The 27,653-nt window shown below is 43.7% G+C and overlaps 1 non-coding gene and 2 pseudogenes across 1 annotated transcript; 1 reads left to right on the top strand and 2 right to left on the bottom strand.

Moving 5' to 3' along the window:
• Positions 1–2,148: 2,148 nt before the first annotated feature.
• Positions 2,149–24,801, top strand: LOC130017040 (RNA-binding motif protein, X-linked 2-like; annotated as a pseudogene).
• On the bottom strand, positions 9,615–9,717 carry LOC130017058 (U6 spliceosomal RNA). The gene has a single exon (XR_008791319.1). It is a non-coding gene; the product is annotated as a U6 spliceosomal RNA (small nuclear RNA).
• Positions 24,802–26,251: 1,450 nt separating the features above from the next.
• LOC130017045 (elongation factor 1-beta-like) lies at positions 26,252–26,924 on the bottom strand (annotated as a pseudogene).
• Between the last annotated feature and the right edge of the window lie 729 nt (positions 26,925–27,653).

The following is a 27,653-nucleotide window of genomic DNA, read 5'->3' as shown; positions in this document are numbered from 1 at the left end:
ATCCGCAATAGAGCTCACGAAGGATCCTGATGTATTGAGTTTGTACGCCCTGATTGGCTAGGGCTTCCATGACCGCTTCCGTCTCAACAGAATCAAAGGCCTTCTTTAAATCAATGAACGTTAGACAGAGCGGCATCTTGAACTCCCGAGATACCTCAATGAGCTTGGTTATTGTGTGGATATGGTCGATGGTACTGAATCCTTTTCGGAATCCAGCTTGTTCACATGGTTGTCCTTCATCTAGTGTTCTGCTAATCCTATTCAGGATGACTCGAGTGAATAGTTTGTAGATGACAGACAATAGGCAGATTGGGCGATAGTTGCCAATGTCGTGGATGTCTCCTTTCTTGTATAGTAGTAGTCTTGCTGGTTTTCCATTGGGATGGAACCTTGCATTCAGACAGGTAGCGTGTGAAGAGTCGAGCTAATGTATTGATGAGTACTGATGGTAAGTTCTTCAGGTGTTCAGGTCTGATCTTGTCTGGGCCAGGTGCTTTTTGTTTCTTTACCGACGAGATGGCATGTTGGATTTCGGAAGGGAGAACATTGGGAACGACATATCCATCATGTGGTATGTGGTATGTGGGCAAGTGGATGTGGCTATTAAAGAGATCTGAGTAGAATTCATGAATAATCTTCTCCATTGCCCTTCTGGAAGATGTGATAGATCCATCATGATGTCGGAGGGCAGTCATCTTGGTTTTGTAGTTGGTGAAGGACAGGCGGGCATTACGAATGTTTTTCCCAGCTTCTGCTGCATCTACCAGTACTGCTGCTCTCCTGTTTTTGAGGTCATCCTTGATGGCTTTTCTGCACTGTTTTGCCAGTTCGGACGTTTGCTTGTGGTTGCCTGAGGCACGTGCCACGCCACGTTGGCGAATAAGTTCAAGAGTGTTCGAAGAAAGACGGTTTTTTGTGGTTATCTCTCTCTTGGCATTCCTTGCACAATCATGGAGGTGCTGAATCATTCGATCGTATTCCTCATCAATGTTGTCAATGACGGCATCTTCCCATGTTGCTGCAACAGAGCCAAAGAGTTCCCAGTTGGTGGTTGTTCTGGGAGTCTTCTTCTTAAACCTTGCATTCTTTTCTCCTCGTTCTGTGAGGTAGAATTTTGCACGAAGAAGACGGTGGTCTGATCCCGTTTGGAATTTTGGGACAACAGCAACATCGGTTAGGCAAAACCGCCGATTGAATACGACATCTTATTATGACTTCTTATTATCTCACTCGCTCTCAACCCCCCATTCGCTCTCAACGGAACGACCATCTCCGAATGCAACAGCTATGTGTACCTAGGTCGAGAAGTCAACATGACAAATGACCTGGCACCCGAGCTGCGCAGGAGAAAGAGAGCGGCTTGGAACGCCTTCAAGAACGTCGAAGAAATAGCTAAGAGGATGAAGAACCTCCGGCTCCGGGCACATCTCTTTGATTCCACTGTTCTTCCTGCATTAATATATGCCTCAGAGACCTGGGCCCTACGCAAACAGGATGAGAATGCTATTCAGGTCTCCCAAAGAAGAATAGAAAGAGCTATGCTTGGAATATCACGTTTCACTCAAATGAGAGAAAAAATCCGGAGTTCCGACATCCGTCGATGATCAAGAATCAGGGACGCTGTCTCATTTGCCAAGGTGTCAAAAATCAGATGGGTTGGTCACGTAATGAGATTTAAAGACAACCACTGGACTAGAGCTGTTACTGACTGGATTCCACGGGATGTCAAAAGACCGCATGGCCGCCCACCTACCAGATGGTCAGACTTCTTTGTGAAGATCATGAACGATCGGTTTGAGGCTCTTCATGTTCCCAGAGCAAATAGATTCCATTGGGCTACACTAGCACACGATAGGGACAAATGGAGACGTTACTGGCGCCCGCTCGAGCAAATCGACGACTAACGGGAAGTTAAGTGATTAAGTGATTAAGTGATTATCTCACTCCTACTTTGGACAAACTGGCAGGCTACCGAATGTAGCCTGCCCACACGGCAGAGTCTGGCAAACTCCCCGTGGTGTACCGAATATGCCAAATACCAGTAACAATGATGGGTCTCATTCTCCTAAAGAGCCTTGAATATAATCTCAGGGCTAGGATGAAAGAGACGTTACTGGGGCCTGCTCGAGGCAATCGACAAATAACAGGATGATTTGTGATTGTGATTGTGTCGGCGTGAGACACGTGTGGGTTCTAGTGCGCATCCGGTCCTCACCTTATGTCCCAACGTGCCTAACCTCTTCCGGTTTGAATGATCTCTTTCAGGGAGCTCTAGTCCAATGGGATTTCACACTGAAGCCGGGCGACAGGTAAACGGCTTTTTCCAGAGCTCGTTACCTCGGCATGTTGGAGCGGTAACCGGTGGAAGATGAAGTAAGGCTCTGGCTGTCTTCCGTGGAGTGTGGGAGGTCGGGCTGGGGGATTGGGATGCGGGGCAGGAGGAGCTGAGGGAAGGGGCAAGCCGCCGCGGGGGCGGGGGGGGGGGGAGGGTGGACGAAGCGTCCGAGGAGGCGGGGGTCGCAAATTCTGGACAGGGCTGTGACTCTTCCAGGGGAGACCTAATTCGGGGTCTGGGTCGCTGGGACATTTCTTTACTCTGCGGCAACTTCCGCAGCCCGTCGACGAAAGTGAAGTTAATCAAGGAGCTCAAGGAGCGAGGGGTCCAGCTGAGGGTGGTGGAGAATGTGTCCTGGCAGTCCGAGTACAAGGACAGCGCCTGGATCTTCTTGGGTGAGTTCTGCCGCGGTGCGCCTCGGGTTCCCCGCCGCCGGGCTTTCCAGGGAGGGTTTCAGCCTTCCGCCTCTCTTCTCCCGTTATTCCTCTCCTCTCTCTGGCTCTCGGGCCCCCCTCCCCCTCCTCGTTTAGGTGACACCCAGCGATGGTCAGGCGTCACTCCTGGATTTCCATTCAGCAGTTCCTTCTGGCGGTGCTCACAGAACCTATGGGATGGTTCAGGGATGGTGCCAGGTATCGAACCTGGGTCAGCCTCGTGCAAGACCTCATGCCCTACCCGCCATACGAGTGCTCCATCCCTGCCGGCACTTATTTCTGCGTCTTATTTTGGGGTCCACACCTGGTGGTGCTCCTGCCTTTCTCCTCGCTCAGTGCACTGGGATCACGACTGGTGGTGTCTGGGATTATACGGTATGCCAGAGATGGGACCCAGATTTTGCCCACGGGCACGGCAAGTGCCATACCCATGGTACCACTTTTCCGGCACCCTTATTTCTGTTCTTTTTCCAGGCTTTCATTTTCCCCCTCCGTTTCCCACCCTCCCATCCCATCTTTCTTTTTTTTTTTTTATTAGTGAAACACCATGAAGTACAGTTGAAGACTTACAAGTTCTTGTGCTTGGGTTTCGGTCATACAATTGATCGAGTACCAATCCCATCACCTGTGCCCATTCTCCACCCCCACCAATCCCGGTATCCCACTCCACCCCCCATCCCCCATCTCATCCTGCCTCTGTGGCAGGGCACTCCCCTTTTGTTCTATCTCTCCTTTTGGGTGCTGTGGTATGCAGAAGAGACATTGGGTAGCAATCATGTTCGGTCTACAGACTACTTTCAGCATGCATCTCCCATCCATGGACTTTTGAGAATCTTCACCGGACCCTTTATTTGGTGCTCCCTTCTCTATCTGAGCTACCTTTACCCCTAGAGTGTGCGGCTGGCCTCTGAGCCATGGAATGAACAACCTGGTATTTATCACAGCTGTTCTTGGGTGTTAGTCTCTTATTTTGTTACTCTATGTTACCCAGATGAATGCAATCTTTCTATGTCTGTCCCTCTCTTTCTGACTCATTACCATCAGCATGATATTTTCCATGTGGTACCACTTGTATGTAAATTTCATTACTTCATTTTTTCTAACTGCTACATAGTACTTCATTGTGTAGATGTACCAAAGTTTCTTTAACCGGTCATCTGTTCTAGGGAACTCAGGTTTTTTCCATATTCTAGCTATTGTAAACAGTGCTGCAATGAACAAACAAGTGCAGATGTGACTTTGACTATATTTTTTGCCTCTCTGGGGTATATTCCCAGGAGTGGTATTGCTGGGTCAAATGGGAGCTCAATTTCTAATTTTTTGAGAATCGTCCATACTGTTTTCCAAAAGGGTTGAACCAGGCGGCATTTTCACCAGCAGTGAAGGAGGGTCCCTTTCTCACCACATCCGTGGCAACGCAGGTTGCTTTTGTTCTTTTGAATGTGGGCCACTCTCTGTGGTGTGAAATGATATCTCATTGTCGTTTTGATCTGCACCTCACTGATGATTAATGATGTGGAGCATTTTCTCATGTGCCTTTTAGCCATTCGGATTTCTTCTTTGAGAAAGTCTCTGCTCATTTTGTTACCCCACTTTTTGATGGGGTTGGATGTTTTCTTCTTGTGGAGTTCAACCAGTACTTTGTATATCCTTGATATCAACCCCTTGTCGGATGTGTATTTAGAGAATATCCTTTCCCATTCTGTAGACTGTCTTTGTATTTTGGTCACTGTTACTTTGGCGGTGCAGAAGCTTCTTAGTTTCAGATAGTCCCATTTGTCTATCTCTGTTTTCACTTGCTTGGCCAGTGGCGTGACATCTTTGAAGATACCATTAGCTTCAATATCATGGAGGATTTTGCCAACTTTGTCTTCAATGTACCTTATGGATTCTGGTCTGATGTTGAGGTCTTTGATCCATTTTGATCTTACGTTTGTACATGGAGTTAGGCAGAGATCTAAGCCCAGTTTTTTGCATGTAGTCGTCCAGTTTTGCCAGCACCATTTGTTAAAAAGATTTTCCTTACTCCACTTCGCATTTCTTGCTCCATTATCAAATATTAGATGATCATATATTTGAGGGGAGATGTCGGTATGTTCAACCCTGTTCCATAGGTCTGCAGCTCTGCCTTTGTTCCAGTACAATGCTGTTTTAATTATTATTGCTTTGTAGTAGAGTTTGAGCTTCGCAAGGTTAATTCCTCCCATTTTCTTTTTTGCCAAGAATTGCTTTAGCTATTTGTGGGGGCTTATTGTTCCATGTAAATTTCAGGAGTGTTTGCTCCATTTCTTTGAAGAATGTCATGGGTATCCTAATAGGGATCGCATTGAATTTGTACAGTGCTTTGGGCAGTATTGCCATTCTGATCATATTAATTCTCCCGATCCATGAACAGAGGATATTTTTCCATTTCCTCGCGTCCTCTTTTATTTCCAGAAGCAGCGTTTTATAGTTTTCCTTGTACAGGTCCTTTACTTCCTTAGTTAAACTAATTCCTAGGTAGTTGATTTTCTGGTGTACAATTGTGAATGGGATTGTTTTCTTCATGTCACTTTCTTCTCTCTCACTCTTTGCATATAGGAAAGCCATGGACTTTTGGGTATTGATTTTATAATCTGACACTTTACTATACAAGTCAATCGTTTCTAGGAATTTCTTGGTAGAGGTTTTAGGGTTCTCTAAGTGTAGTATCATATCATCTGTGAATAGTGAGAGCTTGATTTCTTTCTTTCCTATTTGGATGCCCTTAATCTCTTTTTCTTGCCTAATCGCTATTCCTAGTATTTCCAGTACTATGTTGAACAGTAGTGGAGACAGTGGGCATCCTTGTCTCATCCCTGATCTTAGGGGGAAGGCTCTCAGTTTTTCCCCATTGAGGATGATGCTTGCTGTAAGCTTGTGGTAGATGGCTTTAACTATATTGAGGAAAGTCCCCTCTATCCCCAATTTGGTGAGGGTTTTCATCATAACGTGCTGGATCTTGTCAAATGCTTTCTCTGCATCTATTGATATGATCAAATGCTTTATATCTTTTCTTTTCTTGATATGATGGATTATGTTGCTAGTGGAGTGTTGCTAGTGATTTATTTCTGGATGTTAAACCATCCTTGCATCCCCAGGATGAATCCCACTTGGTCATGGTGTATGATCTTTTTGATGAGTTGTTGAATTCTATTTGCTAGTATTTTGTTGAGAATCTTTGCATCCGTGTTCATCAGGGATATAGGCCTGTAGTTGTCTCTTTTTTGGTGTCATTGTTTCCTTTTGGTATTAGAGATATATGGGCTTCATAGAAACTGTTTGGGAGAGTTTCTGTTTTTTCAATTTCCTGGAAAAGATTAATAAAGAAGGACTGGCAGTAGGTCATCTTTAAATGTTTGGAAAAATTCGCTAGTGAATCCATCTGGACCTGGGCTTTTGTTTTTGGGAAGACTTTTGATTACAGTTTCAATTTTCTTGATGTTAATAAGTCTATTCAGGTATTCTATATCTTCTTGACTCAGCTTTGGGAGATTATAGGAATCCAGGAATTCATCCATTTCTTCTAGGTTCTCTTGTTTCGGGGCATACAGACTTTCAAAGTAGTCTCTGATGATCTTTTGAATTTCTTTGGTTTCCATTGTGATATCTCCATTCTTATTTTTGATTCAGTTTATTAGGATTCTCTCTCTCTCTGTTTCTTTGTGAGTGTTGCTAGTGCTTTATCTATCTTGTTTATTTTCTCGAAGAACCAGCTCTTGGTTTCATTGATCTTTCGGAATGTTTCTTTGGTTTCCATGTCGTTGATTTCTGCTCTAAGTTTTATGATTTCTTTCCTCCTGCCCAATTTGGACTCTTTCTGTTGATCCTTTTCTAAGATCTTGAGCTGTGAAGTCAAGTTGTTTATGTGCATCCTTTCTTCCATCCTGAGATATGCTTGCAGGGCTATAAATTTTCCCCAAAGTTTCTTTTTGATCCCCTACAAACTAGGGATAACATCCCTTCTCTGCCCACACCTGTGTGACTCTATCCACTTAGGGCAAAGTATACAGTATTTAGGAGAAAATAACAAATGGTTTTTGTTGAAGTTTGCTTTGTTTCCAGATAAGTGTGAGGTTAGTGAGCCGATCAGATCTCCTGTGACTGGAAAGCTTAGGGTACAGTAGGTTCTGGTCAGGGGATGCGTACCATAGAGGTTAAAAGGCCATGGGAAAGAAACTTGGCAATGTTTTTTATGAGAAGTGAGCCGTGGGTATAGGTTTTGGGCATCCCACTCAGGCTGAGAGTTCTGGCAGGGGTAGAGGTGTCTTACTCCTAGCTTCTGGGTGTTGGGGAAGTTCACAGTAGGTACAGCACATGATTTCCATTTCTTCATGGTATCTCTTCCTGGTATATTCTCTCATCTAGGGCTGCATCCTTCAATATCACTGGCTTGCATACTGGTCCATGGACTGGTGTTTGAAGACCCATTGATCTAGATGTTTTTGTCTTGTTTCTATTGAGTGATGGTCAGCTAGTAAGTGTATTCTAGTTCTCGCTCCATAGTGCTCTTCATGAAGACCTTTTGCCAATGTTAAAAATGACTTTGAAAAACATTTTTCACTTAGATCATTTGTCTAGAATTGGGTTAGAGCAGAGTGGTTTACTCTACAGAGGTAGTGTGAGGGAATTTGAAGGGTTATGGAACTGTCTTTGGAATTTTGGAAAAGTGTGTTTTCTGGAGACAAACCTAAGGACAACAAACAACCATTGTCAAATGCACTGCATAGGTTTTTTTTTTTAATTCCTAATTGTCTTTTATTTGTGGGCAGTGTTTCCGGTAGTTTACTACTGTAAGTTAAACCATAATGGGGCTAGTTTTCTCTTTAATGATTTTTAATTTTTTTTTAGTTTTGAGGCCACACTAGTCTCTGTTTAAGTATCATTTCTGAGGAGCTCTAGGGACCATATGTGGTGATAAAATATGGTTTGGTCTTGTGCAAGGCAAGCACCCTGCCTGCTGTACTCTCTCCAGTCCCTCTATGGTAACTTTTAAATGTTCCTTTAAGATGTTTTTATATTATTTTCAGATTGCTCTCTATAAAGTTCTTCCAGATTTCCCCTTAATAGAATGCCCCTTGGGGGTATGGTGCCACCAGCAGGTCAATCTGTACTTGTGAGGCGAGTGCATTAGCAGCCTGATGGCGCCTTCAGACTTCCAGATACCCTGAAATTGCTGCTGTGCCTTTGGCCAGACCCCAAAAACTTGGGGCAAAGATTACCAAGAAAGTAAATGGCCAAAAGTTAGGTATGTGGGAAACACACCCACAAACCACCTCCGGCTCAGCTATATAATTGGAGGCATGGCCTCTCTGGTTCCTGATTGAACTGCTTAATGGCTATGATCCCAGAGACTCAGAAACAAATCTCGAAAACCAGCGGCTTTTGGGCAGAAATGCATCCGGTCCCTGCAGTAGGTTACTGGTACTGGGTCAACCCAGGTGGGAATAGGTTTTGTGCCTTCGCCTGTTCCCCCTGGCGGCTCGGTGGCCACCATCCTTCAGAGGCCACTGGACAGTCAGGTTTGGGCCCGCAGCGATGAGACATTTTGGGCCTCACAGAATGGGGGTCGAGCCGGTCCTGTCCTCCCAACCCCAACTTGACCCCAAGTCATTGCCCACAAATGGCCTCTCTGGCTTCTGATCAAGCTGCTTAAGGGCCATGGTCCCAGAGATTCAGAAACAAATCTTGAAACCCAGAGGCTTTTGGCAGAAATGAGTTCAGACCACGCAGTAGGTTAATGTTGCTGGGCCACCCCAGGGGGGAAAAGGTGTTGTTCCTCCCCCTGCTCCCCCTCGGTGGCTCAGAGGCCGTCATCCTCCAGAGGTCATTGGACAGTCAGGTTTGGGCCTGCAGTGACAAGACATTTTGGGCCTCACGGGATGGAGGTGGAGCCGGTCCTGTCCTCCCCACCCCAACGAGACCCCAAGTCATCGCCCACAAACAGCCTTTCTGGCTCCTGATCAAGCTGCTTAACGGCCATGATCCCAGAGACTCAGGGGCAAATCTGGAAACCCAGCAGGTTTTGGCAGAAATCCCTCCAATTTGGTGTTAAAATTTTGAAATTTCAAAATTGCGCAGCCACTACTGCAGCCATGCGACATCATATGTTATTCATAACCAGCAATAGAAAACAAATTGTCTACTCTTGCCTTTTCAGCAGATCTGAGTGTTGGGGTAAAATCTCAAATAATGATGGTGGGTCTGGTGTCAAAATATTGAATGTGATCAAAGTAGAGAGAGAGTAATGTGTAAATCATCTGCCCTACGAGTAGGGGGAGGGTGGGGGATGGGGGCATATTGGAATTGTTGGGGGTGGAGAATGGGCACTGGTGAAGGTACAGGTGTTTCATTGTATGACCAAGACTTAGACCCGAAAGCTTTGTAATTGCTCTCATGGTGATTCAATAAATAAAATTATAAGAAATGGAAAAAAATGTAAGTTGGAGTTCATGCACAATTCAATCAGCTAATCACTGGCTGAGTAAATAGCAGTACTCCTACATAAAAAAAAATAGAATGCCCCTTTTTTCTGAATTCTAATTAACAGTGATTTGTTATTTGAAAAATATTTGCCATTGACTTTCTTTCTGAAATTTATTAAAGAATTGTGGTTTCCAAAGTCATTGAAAGTTGAGTTTTAGACATTTATTTCAACATCAGCCCTACCACCAGTGTTCCCTTATTCCTTCCCACCTCAACCCCCACACCATCCTCCACCTGAAAACTTGGCAAGAACACGACAAGTTCCCATGGTTGCAGCTTAGATCCCATGTTTTCAGTTTTTGTATTCCCTTGCTTTCTCTTTTATTTTTTTAATTTTTTTAAAAAATATGGAATGCTTCACGAATTTGCGTGTCATCCTTGCACAGGGGCCATGCTAATCATCTCTGTATTTTTCCAATTTTAGTATATTTGCTGCCAAAGCGAACACTTGTTTTATCTTTTAATTTCTTTTAAATTCATCATCACTGTATCATTGTAGCACTGTCATCCTGCTGTTCATCGATTTCTTTGAGCAGGCACCAGTAAGGTCTCCTTTCGTCCTCAACTGAGATTTTCTCAAGTTCCACATTGGAGACTCTCTCAGGGACAGAGGAATGAAAGCCATCATTGTTACTGGGTTTTGGGATATCAAATATGCTATGGGCTGGAGCGATAGCACAGTGGTAGGGCGTTTGCCTTGCATGCAGCCAATATGGCCAACCCGAGTTCGATTCCTCCGCCCCTCTCGGAGAGCCCGGCAAGCTACAGAGAGTATCTAGCCCACACGGCAGAGCCTGGCAAGCTACCTGTGACGTATTCAATATGCCAAACACAGTAACAATAAAGTCTCACTATGGAGATGTTACTGGGCCCGCTTGAGAAAATTGATGAACAATGGGAGGACAGTGACAGTGACAGTGATATATATTAATTGATTTTTAAAAATGTGATATACTAGGATGGAGGGAATACAGAGATTAAGGTCCTTGGCTTACATACCATTTTTGGCTACAGTAGTGGTTCATTTTTGGGCACTTTATATGATTTCTTGTACACAGAGCCAGAAGTTGCCACTGAACTCTCCTGGGTATCCTTCCCCCCGCCCAAATTCAATGTGTGCTAGTACTGTGCCATTATTCTTTCATGTTGAGAAGTTTTCAATTTGATGTCTAAAGAGGCCTTTTAAACTGGTTCCTCTACTGTTTCTTTGATTTTTATTTTGAAATACTACTTATATTTCATGTTAATGTATTTTATACTTTTATTTCAGACGTTATACAGAAAAACTATAAAATGTAAGGAATGCCACTGTATTCCCTTAGCCACATCCCTGAATATTAGCATTGTACCTAGTTGTTATTACTATTTTTACCTGTTTCACGGTTTCTGATTTTACTAAATTATCAGAGAGTCCATTGAAAGACATGATTTGTGGGTTTGGACCATACCTGGCGATGCTCAGGGATTACTCCTGGCTGTGCACTCAGGAATTACTCGTAGTGGTGCTTCGGGTAGCACATAGGATGCTGGGGATTGAACCCCAGTCACAAGGCAAGTGCCTTTGTGCTGCCCTCCAGCCCAGTATCAAAATCTTTCAGTTTCCGGAAAATAAGGCCATCAGGAAATCATCACTGATACAGAACTATGATGAACCTTTTGGTTTTATTCGGTTTCACTCCCTGTCTTATAAAGCCCTTTTTTGTTTCTGGGCCATACCCAGTGGTCCTTTGGGTTACTCCCAGTCCATTGCTTGAGGTCGTTCTCACTGGTGCTCAGGGGACCATGTGGTGCTGGTGATCAAATCTGGGTTTTCAGCATGCAATGCAGTTGTACCAGCCCTTTGAGCCGTCTCCCCAGCTTGCTGATAATCTGTTTATTGTAGGAGAAAAATTGCTTTGTGGTCCTTGATCTGTCATGTAAATTATAAAAATCGTAGTCTTTTTTATTTTGCCAGAGAGAAAGTACCAGGATAAAGGTGCTTGTCTTGCATGTGGGTAACCCTAGGTTTTTTTTGGGGGGGGGGGGTAATGTAATTTTTCTTTTATTTATGGGATTGCTATTATTTTTTTGAAAATTTTTTTAAAAATTTAGATTTTTATTAGTGAAACACCATGAGGTACAATTGTAGATTTAGAAATTTTTGTGCTTGGAATTCATTTATACAATGACTGAATACCCATCCCTCCACTAGTGCCCATTATCCACCACCACTGATCCCAGTATCCCTCACACCCCCCGTCTCCCCCATCTCACCCTGCTTTTGTAAATTTTATTGAATCGCCGTGAGAAAGTTATAAGCTTTCATGTTTGGGTTACAGTCACACAATGATCAAACACCCATCCCTCCACCAGTACACATTCCCCACCACCAATATTCCTGGTATACCCCCCCCCCCTTTCCCACCTTTCCCCTGCCTCCATGGCAGACATGATTCCCCATATCCTCTCTCTACTTTGGGGCATTATGGTTTGCAATACAGACCCTGAGAGGTTACCATGTTTGATCCTTTATCCACTTTCTGCACACATCTCCCATCCCAACCGATTCCTCCAGCCATCTTTTTCTTAGCGATCCCTTCTGTATTCCAGCTGCCTTCTCCCCTTTGCTCATGAGGCAGACTTCCAGCTATGGAGTAATCTATCTGTCCCGTGTATCTAACTATCTTTAGGTGTCAGCCTCATGTTATGTTGTTTTATACTCCACAAATGAGTGGAGTCCTTCTATGTCTGTCCCTTTCTTTCTTAACTCATTTCACTTAGCATGATACTCTCCACATCTATCCATTTAGAAGCAAAGTTCATGACTTCATCTTTCCTGAGAGCTGCATAGTATTACATTGTATAGATGCCCCAAAGTTTCTAGGGCACTTGGGCACTAGGCCCAGATTTTGGCTATTGTGAACAGTGCTGCAATTAACATAGAGGTACAGATGTCATTTCTGCTGTGCTTTTTTGCATCCTTGGGATATATTCCCAGAAGTGCTATTGCAGGGTCATATGAAAGCTCACTTTCTAGTTTTTGAAGAAATGTCCATATTGTTTTCCAGAAAGACTGGACTAGTGGGCATTCCCACCAAAAGTGAAAGAGTGTCCCTTTTTCCCCACATCCATGCCAGCACTGGTTGCTTTTGTTCTTTTGAATGTGTGCCAGTCTCTGTGGTGTGAGATGATTTATCTCATTGTTGTTTTGATTTGCATCTCCCTGATGACTAGCGATGTGGAGCATTTTTTTCATGTGCCTTCTGGCCATTTGTATTTCTTTTTTTGAGGAAACTTCTGTTCATTTCTTCTCCCTATTTTTCATGGGGTGGAAGGTTTTTTTCTTGTACAATTCTACTAGTGTCTTGTATATCCTGCATATTAATTCCTTATCACATGGGTATTGAGTAAATATACTTTCCCAATCTGTGGGCTCTTTTTGTATTTTTGTCACTGTTTCTTTTGAAGTGCAGAAGCTTCTTAGTTTGATGTAGTCCCATTTGTTTATGTTTGCTTCCACTTGCATGGGGCTGACCCTGTGTTAATGTCCAGCATTGGTCCCCTGAGTGCCTAGAATGACCCCTGAACGTAGAGCTAGGAATAACCCCCGATCACCACTGGGTATTTATTATAGGAAAAAACTCATTTTTAGGGTGTTCATTTTTTAAAAGTTTTGTAGTATTGATAACAGGGTCTCGCATGTGCTGTAATGCTGAGCCACCTTCCTGGCCCCTATAAGTTTTAGTGCAATTATTTTGTAATCATCGCCTGAATCAGAAAGCTCAGTTTCATTACCCTCAAACTTTCTTCATGTGGTACCTTTTATTTTTTTATTAAAAAAATTTTTAATAGTGAGACATCATGAGGTACAGTTGCAGACTTACACATTTTTGTGCTTGGGTTTCAACTATACAATGATCAAATACCCATCCCTCCACTGGTGCCCATTTCCCACCACCACGGATCCCAGTATCACTCCCACCCCCCATCCCATCACCCTGCTTCTGTGGCAGGGTAGTCCCTTTTGTTCTCTCTCTCTTATTGGGTGTTGTGGTTTGCAAAATAGGCAATGGGTGACAATCATGTTTAGTCTATAGTCAACCTTCCGCATGCTTCTCCCGTCCTGGGAGGATCCTCCCAACACCTTTATTTGGTGTTCCCTTCTTTATCTGAGCTCCCTTTTCCCCTAGTATGTGTGGTTGGCCTCCAAGCCATGAAGTAAAATTCCTGGTACTAATCTCGGTCATTCTTGGGTGTTAGTCTCCTATTTTGTTACTTTATGTTCCCCAGGTGAATGCAATCTTTCTATGTCTATCCCTTTCTTTCTGAGTCATTTCACTTAACATGATACTTTCCCTGTAGTACCACTTGTATGTAAATTTCGTGACATCTTTTCTAACAGCTATATAGTACACCATTGTGTAAATGTACCAAAGTTTCTTTAACCAGTCATCTGTTCTCGGGCACTCAGGTTTTTTCCAGATTCTGGCTATTGTAAAGAGTGCTGCACTTTTTATAGTAGTCTTCTCTTTCATTTTATTTCTCTATTTTTTTCTTTGAGGTTGGGCACTCCCAGCTGTGCTCAGGGTTTACTCCTGGCTCTGTACTCCATGATTCTTTTTCCTGGTAGGCTCGAGCGACCATATGTGGGTTTTGTTTACTGGTTTTGTTTTGTTTTTTCTTTTTCTTTTGGCCACAACCTGTGGTGCTTTGATATTCCTGGCTCAGTAGACTGAAATTATTTCAGGTGGACTCGGAACCAACTCCCCCTCCCCCGCCGCCGTTTGATTATTTTATGTGGTAAAGTGTATCATTCTTTCATGTTTCTGGATTTGGAATCAATTATAGGTGTTTCTACTCACCCACTGCTCTGGTGTTTTTTTCCTCATGTGTATCATTTTAGTGCCATAAATTGAAATCCCTGATCCATTTATAGTTATTTTTATGAATATTTGTGAGATACGGATTCAGTTTGTCTTTTCAAATGGCTAATTTTTGTAAATTGAAACATTAACCGTACCATATTTGTATACTAATTCATATAAGCTTGACTTTCTTGGTGTTTTTCTTCCTTTTTATTGGTTTATTTCTTCATAACACATACCAACTAGCTAATCATATGAGCTGTTCAGAGTTTTTCTAGTTTTTATTTTTTTTCCCCCTTTTTGGGTCACACCCGGCAATGCACAGGGGTTACTCCTGGCTTTGCATTCAGGAATTACTCCTGGCTGTGCTCGGGGGACCATGTGGAATGCTGGGAATCAAACCCGGGTCAGCTACGTGCAAGGCAAACGCCCTACCCGCTGTGCTATCACACCAGCCCCATTCCTAGTTATTCTTTTTTTTCCCAGCTTTGGATGTATTTATTAAACAGGATCCTAAATAAACAAACATTTTGCATAAGAAGATAAAGAAGGCAACTGGTAGGAAAGCACTAAATGTCACATAACCTGTAAGTGCTGAAATCAACAATGAGGTTACTGTGCTCCCAGTCTAAAATCATTCTATTATATACTTCCTTATTTTCTAAGTCTTAAATATGCACTATAGTCAAACAATAAAAATGAGGATGCAACTAGAATAGTAATAGGTTTTCTGATTTCCCCTATGAAAAAGAATTGCTTTTCCTTTAACACAATGTCAAGGAAATAAAAAAAAATTACAAACCTCTGAAAATTGATCTCCTTTCCCGGATACATCTGACATGCATGACTTAGAAAGTCTGAAATATTTTATCTGTTATATTTAAATAAACCTAATAGGCAAATCTAATTTTGTCAGCAATCCATAACACATTTAAATATGAAAGTATTCTATCTCCTTCATGCTTTCTAATAGTAAGCACCTTTCACAATACCACTTCCAATAAATGTTATATTAATCACAAAACTTCTTTTTTTGTAGGAATACTGCTATTTATTCAGCCACTGATTAGCTGATTGAATTGGGCATGAACTCTACCTTAATTTTTATTTATTTATTTATTTTTATTTTTATATTTATTTATTGAATCACTGAGGGAAAAGTTACTAAGCTTTCAGGTTTAAGTCTCGGTCATACAATGATCAAACACCTTTCCCTTCAACAGTATTCATTTTTCACCACCAAGAACCCCAGTATATCCCCCCTCCCACCCCTCCAAATGCCTGTGAGGCAGATGATTTCTACTTAACTCTTCTCTACATTGATTACATTCATTATTTCGATAAAAGATGCACCATTATTGTTTAGAATTTCCCCCCAAACAATCAGAATTACTGAAAAGGCATTGGGAAATACTTTGTTTTCTATAGCTGGTTATGAGAATCATATAATGTCACACAGCCACGATTTTGGATTTCTGCAAAGAGCCAGATAATTACGAGATTGGTTTCTGTGTGTATGGTGTTATGGCCGTGCCAGAGAGCCGCTCATGGGGGGTAACTCCTAACCTCGGTATGGCATGAAGGACGTGCTCGTACAGCCCCCCTTCCCATGAGACTGCAGTTACCCCGTCACCACCGGCTCATACCTGGCTTTCCTATAAGCTCTGAGGCGGCGGCCACCCTGCTGCCAGGGGCGAAAAAGGCAGAAGGGAGCAACACCCTTTTCCGACTGGGAAGGTATGGCACCATAGTTTAACAAATGGTCCATTCACTTTTCATCTGCAAGCTGCTGGGCTCTGGAGTAAGTCCTTTTGCCTCTGGAGCCATGGCCATGCCAGATAGCCGCTTGTGAGAGGCAACTCATGATGTCGGTAGGGCGTGAAGGACGAGCTGGTACCATCCCCCTTCCCATGAGACTGCAGTTGCCCCGTCACCGCCGGCTCATACCTGGCTTTCGTATAAGCTCTGAGGAGGTGGCCACCTTGCTGCCGGGGGGGGGGGGGGGCAGAAGGGAGCGACACCCTTTTCCTCCTGGGGAGGCATGGCGCCATAGTTTAACGCATCGTCCATTCACTTTTCTTCTGCAAGCTGCTGGGCTCTGGACTAAGTTCTTTTGCCTCTGGAGCCATGGCCATGCCAGAGAGCCGCTTGTGGCAGGCAACTCATGACGTCAGTAGGGTGTAAAGGACGAGTCGGTACCGTCTCCCTTCCCATGAGACTGCTGTTGCCCCGTCACCGCCGGCTCATACCTGGCTTTTGTATAAGCTCTGAGGTGGCGGCTACCTTACTGCCAAGGTGGAAAAAGGCGGAAGGGAGCAACACCCTTTCCTTCCCAGGGAGCCATGGCGCTGTAGTTTAACACATGGTCCATTCACTTTTCTGCCGCAAGCTGCCGGGTTCTGGATTAACTTCTTTTGCCTCTGGAGCCATGGCCATGCCAGAGAGCCGCTTGTGGGGGGCAACTCGTGACTCGGTAGGGCATGAAGGACAAGCTGGTACCTCCCTCCTTCCCATGAGACTGCAGTTGCCCCATCACCGCCGGCTCATTCCTGGCTTTCCAATAAGCTCTGAGGTGGCGGCCACCTTTCTGCCAGGGAGAGAAAAGGCAGAAGGGAGCAACACCCTTTCCCTCCTGGGGCAGCATGGCACTGTAGTTTAATGCAAGCTTCCGGGCTCTGAATTAAGTTCTTTTGCTTCTGGAGCCATGTCCGGGCCAGAGAGCCACTTGTGGGGAGCAACTCATGACCTCAGTAGGGTGTGAAGGATGAGCCGGTACCGCCCCCCTTCCGATGAGACTGCAGTTGCCCCGTCACCACCAACTCATACCTGGCTTTCCAATAAGCTCTAAGGTGGCGGCCACCTTGTATGCAGTCCAGATGCATTTCTACCAAAAGCCGCTGGGTTTCAAGATTTGTTTCTGAGTCTCCAGTATTATGGCTATTAATCAGCTTGATCAGGAACCAGAGAGGCCATTTGTAGGCGGCGACTCGGGGTCTCATTGGGATGGGGAAAAAGACTCGGCTCCACCCCCATCCTGTGAGGCCCCGTGTGTCTCATCACTGCAGGCCCAAACCTGACTGTCCAGTGGCCTCTGGAGGATGGTGGTCACCGGGCCGCCAGGGGAACAGGCCAAGGCACGAAACCTATTCCCATCTGGAGTGGCCCAGCACCAGTAACCTCTGCAGGAACAGGACGCATTTCTGCCAAAAGCCTTTGGGTTCTGAGATTCGTTTCTGACACTCTGGGATCATGGCCGTTAAGCAGTTCGATCAGGAACCAGAGAGGCCATGCCTCCAATTGTATTGCTGAGCTGGAGGTGGTTTGTGGGTGTGTCTCCCACATACCTAACTTTTGGCCGTTTACTTTCTTGGTAAACTTTGCCCCAAGTTTTTGGGTCTGGCCAAAGGCACAGCAGCAATTTTGGGGTATCTGAAAGTCTGATGTTGCCATCAGGCTGCTGATGCACTCTCCTCACAGGTACAGATTGACCTGCTGGCAGCACCATACCCCCTCCTAGTTATTCTAATGTTCATTTGTTCACAAGAATGTTGGAAACAACTTACTCTGCTCCAGGGAAAAAGGGTTTCTTTTTTTAAAATATTTTTCCTTTATTTATTTATTTATTTATTTTTACCTTTTAATTTATTTTATTTTATTTATTTTTTTTTTATTATTGAAACACCATGAGGTACAGTTATAGACTTACAGATTTTTGTGCTTGGGTTTCAGTTATACAATGATCAAGTACCCATCCCTCCACCTGTGCCCATTTTCCACCACCACGGGTCCCAATATCCCTCCCACCCCCCATTCCCCCCATCCCACCCTGCCTCTGTGGCAGGGCATTCCCTTTTGTTCTCTCTCTCTCTCCTTTTGGGTTCTGTGGTCTGCAAGAGAGGCACTGAGTGGCAATCATGTTTGGTCTGTAGTCTACTTTCAGTGTGCTTCTTCCATCCTGGGAGGATCCTCCCAACAAAAAGGTGTGCATTTTAAAAGTAGAATTGCGTGAAATTTATATACTAGTTTTTGAAGGACTTTTATTTTTTCTTTCTTCTTTTTAATTTTTTATTAGTGAATCACCGTGAGGTACAATTACGGACTTGCAAACTTTCATGCTTGCATTTCAGTCATACAATGATCGAATACCCATCCCTCCACCACTGCCCATTCTCCACCACCACTGATCCCAGTATCCCTCCCACCCCCCATCCCCCCAACCCACCCTACCTCTTTTGCAGGGCATTCCCTATTGTTATCTCTCTCCTTTTGAGTGCTGTGGTTTGCAAAAAAGATATTGAGTGGCAATCTTATTAGGTCTATAGTCTACTCTCATCACGCATTTCCCATCCTGAGAGGGACCTCCCAGCACCCTTTATTTGGTGCTCCCTTCTCTATCTGAGCTGCCTTTTCCCCTAGCATGTGCGGCTATCCTCAAAGCCATGGAGTAATCCTCCTGTTACTCAACTCGGCTATTCTTGGGTGTTAGTCTCCTATTTGTTACTTTATGTTCCCCAGATGAAAGGCATTGTGATTTTAAGTAAAGTTTGGAATTTTACAATGAGCACTTAGGGTTTCTATAATACTATCACATCTAATCTTCAAGCAAATATGGTTTCACCCTTTATTTTTCATTTTTATGTTTTCTCATAATTGTATTGGCAGATAGCATTGCACTGTAGCACTGTCCTCCCGTTGTTCCTTAATTTGCTCGAGCAGGCACCAGTAACGTCTCCATGGTGAGACTTGTTCCTGTTTTTGGCATATTGAATATGCCACGGGGAGCTTGCCAGGCTCTGCTGTGTGGGCGGAATACTCTCGGTAGACTGCCGGGCTACCTGAGAGGGATGGAGGAATCGAACCCTGGTTAGCCAGGTGCAAGGCAAACGCCCTACCCACTGTGCTATTGCTTCAGCAATTAAATAGGTAAATAGTTCTTGAAATCACTTGAGCTGTTTTTAGTCGTTTCTGTTAAAGATGCTAGATTTTGGCAGAAGTTTGTGTCTATGATTATGTTTATAATGTATTCATCAATTTTTTTTTGTTCTTTTTGTTATTTGGCTCTGTCCAGTGATGCCTGGGAACTTTCCCTATCTCGGTGCTGGGTGATTACTTCTGGTGGTGCCTGGGGGACCATTTAGTACCAGGGATTGAGCCTAAGTGTCCTACCTGCAAAGCATATGCTGAAACGCACTAAGATTTCTGTTTGATATTTTCTTTTTGTGACTCTGTTAAAAATATCATTTTTTTTTGTTTTTGTGCCTTACCTGGCAATACTCATGGCTTTGCGCTCAGGAATCGTTCCTGGTGGTGCTCGGGAGAATGTATGGGATGCCCGGGATTGAACGTCGTTCGGTCGTGTGCAGGGCAAGCACTTTACCAGATTTACTGTTGCCCTGGTGACACCGAGCTCTACTCAGGAAGTACTCCTGGCTCTGTGCTCTGGGATCTCTCCTGGGAATGATTGGATACATTAATTGGGAAGGGGGCGTGAAATTTGAATCTTAATTATTATCACTATTTTTGAACTTTTTATTTTTATTTTTAATTGAGTCACTGTAAGCTAGACCCTTACAAAGCTGTTCAAGATTAGATTTCAGTCAGTGTTCCATCACCCATCTCTCCCCAGTGTACATTTCCCAGCACCAGTGTCCCCAGTTTCCCCTCCCATCACCCCCCCACCCCCCAACCTGCCTCTATGGCAGGCACTTCTCATCTCCACTCACTTTTCAAATGGGACATTTCCTATTATATCCTTGAATAACTTTTTTGTCTTGTTTAGGGGTGCCACAGCAGTGGTGCTCAGGGATCACTCCTGGTCGGGCTCAAGAGACCATATGGGGTGCTAGGGATTGAACCCAGTTGACTGCATGCAAGGCAAGAGCTCTACCCACTGTCTTGCTCTAGTTCCCTCCGTATAGCTTTTTATAGTTAATCTTCATTCGTCACCTGGCTCTAGCTTTGTCTTTTTCTACTCAGTATTTAAGTATTGTTTGTCAAGCATTCTGAGCATTTTATTTCTAATAGTGTGTCTCTTTTGTAAATAGATACGGTGAGATTGTTACCATAAATCTGGTATGGGATAAGAAGCCTTGGAAATCCAAGTGATTCTGCTTCCTTTGCTATGAAGTCCAGCAGAGCACAATACTGGAGGTTGACAATTTAATAGCATCAAGGTGGGTATAAGTATTAAGCAGGATTTCGCTGAATGTTTCTGATGTAAGGGTTTGGTTTTATTTTTCCCCTGGTTCAGAAAGTCCCAGGGGCCATCAGGATGAGTCATAAAGAGTTTCAGGGTGTGGAGAAATGGTTCTAGGAAGCAATTACATGGGCCTCTGCCCCAGTCAGCACTTTCTTCTTCCTCAGTAATAGCTATTCCCCCACCCACCCAGGGAGGCCTTTGTTTCTTACCTTTCCCTCCTCACCACAGTATTCCTCCTGCCCAGGAGAGTGACTCTTGGAGAATTTATCAATGATTGCACCAATAATCAGTAGTTTCAAGGATAGCATGGAATGGGGATATAGGTTTCCATTTTATGGAGCCTATATTCAAATCGACTCAAAGAAGGGATGGTTTTCAAAACATTTTTTTCTTTTCGGGTCGTATACAGCAATGCTCATTAAAATTGTCGCTCTGCACTCAAGAATTACTCCTGGCCTTGCTGGGGACGGGATGCTGGGAATCAAACCTGGGTCTGCCAGCTACAAGGCAAATGCCCTACCCTCTGTGCTATCGCTACGGGCCCTCAAAAATATTTTTATTTATTTCATTTTTGCTTTTTGGGTCACACCCGGCAATGCACAGGGATTACTCCCGGCTCATACACTCAGGAATTACTCCTGGCGGTGCTCAGGGGACCATATAGGATGCTGGGAATCGAACCCGGGTCAGCCGCGTGCAAGGCAAATGCCCTACCCACTGTGCTATCGCTTCAACCCTTCAAAAATGTTTTTAAATGGGAAATAGGATAGATGAAAAGAGGTAGATTAGACTTCAAGGTAAGACTAAAATCAGACCTTGTATTGGAACAATAAAAGCTAGACTTTGGGAATGTTGAGTGCCTAATGCCTATACAATTAAGCATGTATCAGGGACTGAAGTGATCCTACAGTGGGTAAAGCTCATACATTACCTGTGGCTGACCAGGGTTATGATCTGGACATCCTATATGATCTTCTGAGCACATTCAGTAGTGGCTCAACTCCCCCCACCCTCAAAAAAGAATTTTTAAGTCTATGCTTGAAAAGTGAAATGGTTTTGTTTGATGTGAGTAATTACTATTTTGTTCCTTTCCCAGAGTTTGTGTTTCACAGCAAAGTATCAGTGTGAACTAGTCACAAAATTTCCCAGAGTTTTCTTTTTTTATGTCATGACATAAATAGAGTACAAAAATATTTGTATGGCACACAGGGGTAAACTGACTGATGATGCTAGTGCACTTGCCTCAGGGGATCAGTAGCCCTCAGGCCCCATGTGGTTGCCCTGAGAGCAGAGAAAATTGCTAGCTGGGAAAAAGTGCTCAAACACACCAGTTGGGCAAACAGTGTTGGAGATTTCCCTAGAGATAGAATTATCAGGAAGTTGGTGTGGATCACTTAGTTTGGAAGGAGGGCTGTCTTTGATGATGCATTGGCTTTCTGTCTTAGATCAAAGGACGAGCTATTTGAGTGGATCATGTGTCTAACTCTAGGGCTCCTAAGGACTCATATGAATTGGATGATGTGACCAGATTGCTTCAGGAGAAGGGCTGTTGGGCTCACATGCCTCCAAACAGTTCAGCTGAGGACTCTGAAGTTGACAAACCCACCAAAAAAAAAAACACACAAAAAAGGTAAAGTGTTATGACCAAAAAGATTCTAGGTGGTCTTAATTGTTTTTTTTCTGATGAATAAAGTTGTTTATTTAATCATAGAAAGGTATGTTTACTTTCTAATAGAAAATGTTCATATTCAAAACTCCTTACAAATCATGACTTAGTAAACTTGTTTATGTCAAGATACTAATGTAGATACTAATTTTTTTTTCTTTTTGCGTCGCACCCTACGATACACAGGGGTTACTCCTAGCTTTGTACTCAGGAATTACTCCTGGTGTTGGTTGGGGGACTATACGAGATTCTGGGAATCGAACTAGGGTTGGCAGTATGCAAGGCAAATCCCCTACCTGTGGTGTTATTACTCCAGCCCTGACACTCATTTTATTTTATCTCGACTCCCCTAGAGAAAAGTAAATTTAAAGAATATACTGATGGGCACTGAAGAGTTTCGGTGAAATGGTATCACCCTGCCGCACCCCTCTCTTGACATCAACGATCACTTCTTTGTAGAATGGTGAGATCCTGGTAGTGAATCCGCAATACAGCTCACGGAGGATCCTGATGTATTGGGCTTGAATGCCCTGATTGGCCAGGGCTTCAATGACAGCTTCCGTCTCAACAGAATCAAAGGCCTTCTTTAAATCAATGAACGTTAAACAGAGCGGCATCTTGAACTCCTGAGAAACCTCAATGAGCTTGGTTATCGTGTGGATATGGTCGATGGTGCTGAATCCTTTGCGGAACCCGGCTTGCTCGCATGGTTGTCCTTCATCTAGTGTTCTGCCAATCCTATTTAGGATGACTCGAGTGAACAACTTGTAGATGACAGACAATAGGCAGATCGGGCGATAGTTGCCAATGTCATGGATGTCTCCCTTCTTGAACAGTAGTACGGTACTGCTGGTTTTCCATTGGGACGGAACCTTGCATTCAGACAGGTAGCGAGTGAAGAGCCGAGCCAGTGCCACCCTCGAGAACATCATGCGACGACTAGAATGGGAAGGAGTGGGAGTGAAGATAGATGGTCAGCAATTACACCACCTCCACTTTGCTGATGATATTGTTTTAATAACACCAAACATCAGCCAAGCGGCACAAATGCTGGCCGACTTTGACCATGAGTGTGGAAAGGTAGGACTACAGCTGAATCTTACGAAGACAATGTTTATGAGAAACAGCCTCGTTCCTGACGCCCCATTCGCTCTCAATGGAACGACCATCTCCGAATGCAACAGCTATGTGTACCTAGGTCGAGAGGTCAATATGACAAATGACCTGGCACCCGAGCTGCGCAGGAGGAAGAGAGCGGCTTGGAACGCCTTCAAGAACGTCGAAGAAATAGCTAAGAGGACGAAGAACCTCTGGCTCCGGGCACATCTCTTTGATTTCACTGTTCTTCCTGCATTAACATATGCCTCAGAGACCTGGGCCCTACACAAACAAGATGAGAACGCTATTTAGGTCTCCCAAAGAAGAATAGAAAGAGCTATGCTTGGAATATCACGTTTCACTCAAATGAGAGAAAAAATCCGGAGTTCTGACATCCGTCGATGATCAAGAATCAGGGACGCTGTCTCATTTGCCAAGGTCTCGAAAATCAGATGGGCTGGTCACGTAATGAGATTTAAAGACGACCGCTGGACTAGAGCTGTTACCGACTGGATTCCACGGGATGTCAAAAGACCGCGTGGCCGCCCACCTACCAAATGGTAAGACTTCTTCGTCAAGATCATAAACGATTGGTTTGAGGCCCTTCATGTTCCTGGAGCGAACAGATGCCATTGGGCTACACTAGCACGCGACAGGGACAAATGGAGACGTTACTGGCGCCCGCTCGAGCAAATCGACGACTAACGGGAAGTTAAGTGATAAGTGATAAGTGATACTGATGGGCATACACACTTTATAGAAAATCTTCAAAGACATTTTCACAGCTCATCATTTTTAAATCGGAGGATGATAATTTGAATATTTTGACTCTTCATCTTATAAACTTTGCTCCTTTTTGCTGTCTTGCCATGAATATACTATTAAAATTCAAATTATTAGACTGGGTGATAATAGTACATGCAGTGGGTAGGGTGTTTGATTTATACACAGAACCAGAGTTTGATCTCTTGCATAGCATATGGTCCTCCAAGCACCACCATACCAACTTCAAGTTATTTTGGGGGTGGGGGGCCACACCCGTTGGTGCTTTGGCTTACTCCTGGTTCTGCATTTGATGCAGTGTATTTAGAAAATAAGTACTTTTGGGGAGAGCTTTTTATTTTTTCATTTCCTATTTGTGGCTACCTTCCTTTTTTTTTTATCTCCAGACAAAAAGGAAAAAAAGAAAATGAAGACAGAAAAGTGGGAGGTACAGCCAGAGCCACCAGTCTCCTCTTCATCACCCAGAAGCAAGATGCTAAAGGAAAATAATTCCCCCGACTGTAAAAAGTTCAACAGCAAGAACTCTGAAAAGGTTCTGAAGTCAGAGTCTAGGAAGGGGATGAAGCAGTACCACAGCTCCCCTGAGGTCAAGACAGCCTCCCACTCCAGAGCAGAGGGCCGAGACAGGGAGCCAAAGAAGGAGAAGCCCAAACAGGAATACAGGTCTTTAAGTAGGAAGGAGGAAAGGGAAGAAAAGAACAGGGATAGGGACTGAAATCAAAGGTCAAATATGCAAGTTGGCTGGCAGGCACAAGGAGCGTTCTGAATGGCATGGTCGAAGGAGTAGGAGTAGGAGTAGAAGTAGGAGCAGGAGCAGGAGCAGTGATAAATCCCACAGGTATCAAAGATCCTGGCACTCCCGGGATTGGGGATCCCCCACTTCCAGAGACTACAGGCACCACCGAGACTGCAGCCGATTGAGTTACTTCGTAGAATAGGACATGGAATGGTATGTTCTTGTGTGTGTGTGTGTATGTGTGTGTTTGTGTGTGTGTTGGGTCCCACTAGGAGGTACTCATGACTTACTCCTAGCTCTGTGCTCAGGGGTCAATCCTGGCAGGGCTCAGGACCATATGAGGTGTGGAGACTGAACTTAGGACAGCTGCCTGGAAGAGAAACACCATGTCCACCGAACTGTCTTTCTGGCTCCACATTTGATCTGTTCTAAGAAGCAGTTTTTAGAAAGCAAAACCAATTATTTCTCTCTTTTGATATGTAAAATCTTTTGAAGCTCAATTATTTTATTCGCTTGTGTATCAATCCTTGAGAGAGATGTACTTCCTAAAGTCTTATGTCCTTATTTTTTTGGGTGGGTGAGGCAGGTAACACCTGGCGATGCTTAGTGATTACTCCTGCTCTCCACTCAGATATTACTCTTGGCAGTGCTTGGGAGACCATATTGGATGCCACGGGGATTGAACACAGGTTAGCTATGTGCAGTTCATATGCCTGACCTGCTTTTTTATCTCTCCATTTCCTGATATTCTTAATTTTTATGCAAAATTTCTTCTCCTTGTGAATATATTTGCCATTAATCAGATTACATGTGCTAAAAATGGTTCATATATAGATCCAAGAACCTATACCCCCCAAGATGGATGAGAAATGTTTAAGAAATGGGAAAATAGGAGTTCTTGAATTTTTATCTGTGTTTGATGACTTTCCATTTGGCAGATAAAACCATAGAGATGGGTGACTTAATTCAGTTTAAGTAGCGTGATATAGATACAGTAATGAAGCTGTTAGTCTCTTCTGTGTATATTGAGATGTGTCTTTTCCTGAACCATTTTGTTGTTGATACATTTCCACATATCTTCCTTGCAGTATATTTTTATTGAGAAATTCACGCAACAAAATTCACCTTGTACAAAAATGTAGTTTTTCAAATTTGCCTTAAAATTGGTTTGAAATATTGTGAAGGTTCTGCTGTTAGCTTCAGACCTTTGTATGTGTATAATTGTCACAACATCCACCACCACGTTTTGGGTGCTTTCCCACTACCAAAAAGACCCCTGCTGGTTCCTTCCACTACCTACTCCTTCTCTCTGAGAGTCACCATTGTATTCCTTCAGTCTAGCAAGTTTGTTATTTTCTTTCCTTTTTACTTTTTTTGGTGAAGCAAGAGAGTTTTATTATTTTTTAAAACTTAAAATAATTGTTTTTTTTTTGGTCAGACCCGGTGAAGCTCAAGGGTTGCTGCTATCTCTACCCTCAGTAATTATTCCTTGCTGTACTCGGGAACCACATCGGATTCTGGAGGTAGAATGCAGGTTGGCCCTGTGCAAGGCAAATGCTCCACTCACTGTTCTGCCGTCCCGGCCCTGAAGCAATTTAGTTTTTTTTTTGTTCCTTCAAACCTTTATTGAAGAGCTGTGATCCATAATGGATTTAGATCTCACTGAAAGCAGTCACATCCATGAACTACACCTAGTCCTCAAAAGCAGTGATCTGCTCCTCCAGCACATCTTTGTCCAACTTTATCATCTTCAACCACATACTGTATTTGAAGTTTTCTAATTACGTATCCTACTGGAACTAGTTTGGTAGAGCCCCAAACCAAGCAATCTGCTTGAATGCTTCTGATGCACTCTTCTAATTTTGCCATCTTCATTTCATCTTCCCAAGGCTTCACATCTAATAAGATGGAAGACTTGGCAACAAGTGCAGGTTTTTTGGCTTTCTTTGATTCATACTGTGCAAGGCGTTCTTCTCTTAGATTCTTTGCTTCTTCGCTCTCATCATCATCATCAGATCCAAAGAGATTAATGTCGTCATCATCTTTACTGTCCCCAGCTCCACTTCCCGTGGTGTCTTCCACATTAGCAGGGCCATATTTGCCCAGAGCTTTCTTCACCCCTGGCAGACTGGCCTTCTCCTTCTCGAAGGACTTGATGTGGTTGCACCAGCGAAGGGCATGATACAAGTCTGCAGGGCCTGTGACCACCTCAAACACCGCCAGATTGGCCTGCGACGACACGTACCCCTCAATGTAACGTTTGTCCGCCAGGTAATATTTGAGCACCTAGAGGCCTGCGGGAGTCTTCAGAACTCCAAAACCCATGCGGGAGTCTTCAGAACTCCAAAACTCCAAAAACCAGAACCCAAACTTGGCTGCTGCTGCTGGGGCGAGTCCACCGAGGGAAAGGGTAACGCAGAGCAAGAAAGCGAGAAACGCTCGCCACTAAGAGGCAAGAACAAAAGGGTGAAGGAATTTAGTTTTAATTAAAATTTGAAAATCTGTGAGAACAGAGAAAGGAAGAAATGTGTGTTTGGGAAAGAACACGGGATTCTCCAGAGTAGAAAAAGGCAAGTAAAGAACACAGAAGCAAGTGATATGCAAGTTTAAGTGAGTACACAGGCTTAAAGAGCAAGCCAATTTTGTTATTTCTTTGGGGTGTACTTTCTTTAGTAATGCATACTCCAAATGAGTAAATAGTGATGATTGTCTTTAACTTCCAGACTTGGTCTATTCCATTTTGTCCAGAATGACATTTCATCTTTTAAAATGACAGAATAGTATTCCAGAGTCAGTATGCTCTTGCTTCTTTGGCTAGTCATATGTAGATGGGCATTTAGGTGAATTCCTATGTTTTACCGATTTCGAATCTGATATAATCAAAAAGGGGTGTAAATGTCTCTAGATAAGTATTTTTATGTCAGAGAACTGCCCAGGAGTTTTTTTGGTTCCAGAAGTGATTTTGTTGTATCACACAGAATTTCTTTTCTTGTTTTGTATTTTAGGCCATATCTAGCTCTGCTCAGGGCTTACTTTTGGCTTTGTACTCAGGAA

This window comes from Sorex fumeus, unplaced genomic scaffold (assembly GCF_029834395.1).
Source record: "Sorex fumeus unplaced genomic scaffold, SorFum_2.1 ptg000171l, whole genome shotgun sequence".
Lineage (NCBI taxonomy): Eukaryota > Metazoa > Chordata > Mammalia > Eulipotyphla > Soricidae > Sorex > Sorex fumeus.
Note: the sequence above shows the minus strand (reverse complement) of the source record. Positions and strands in the feature narration are given on the sequence as shown.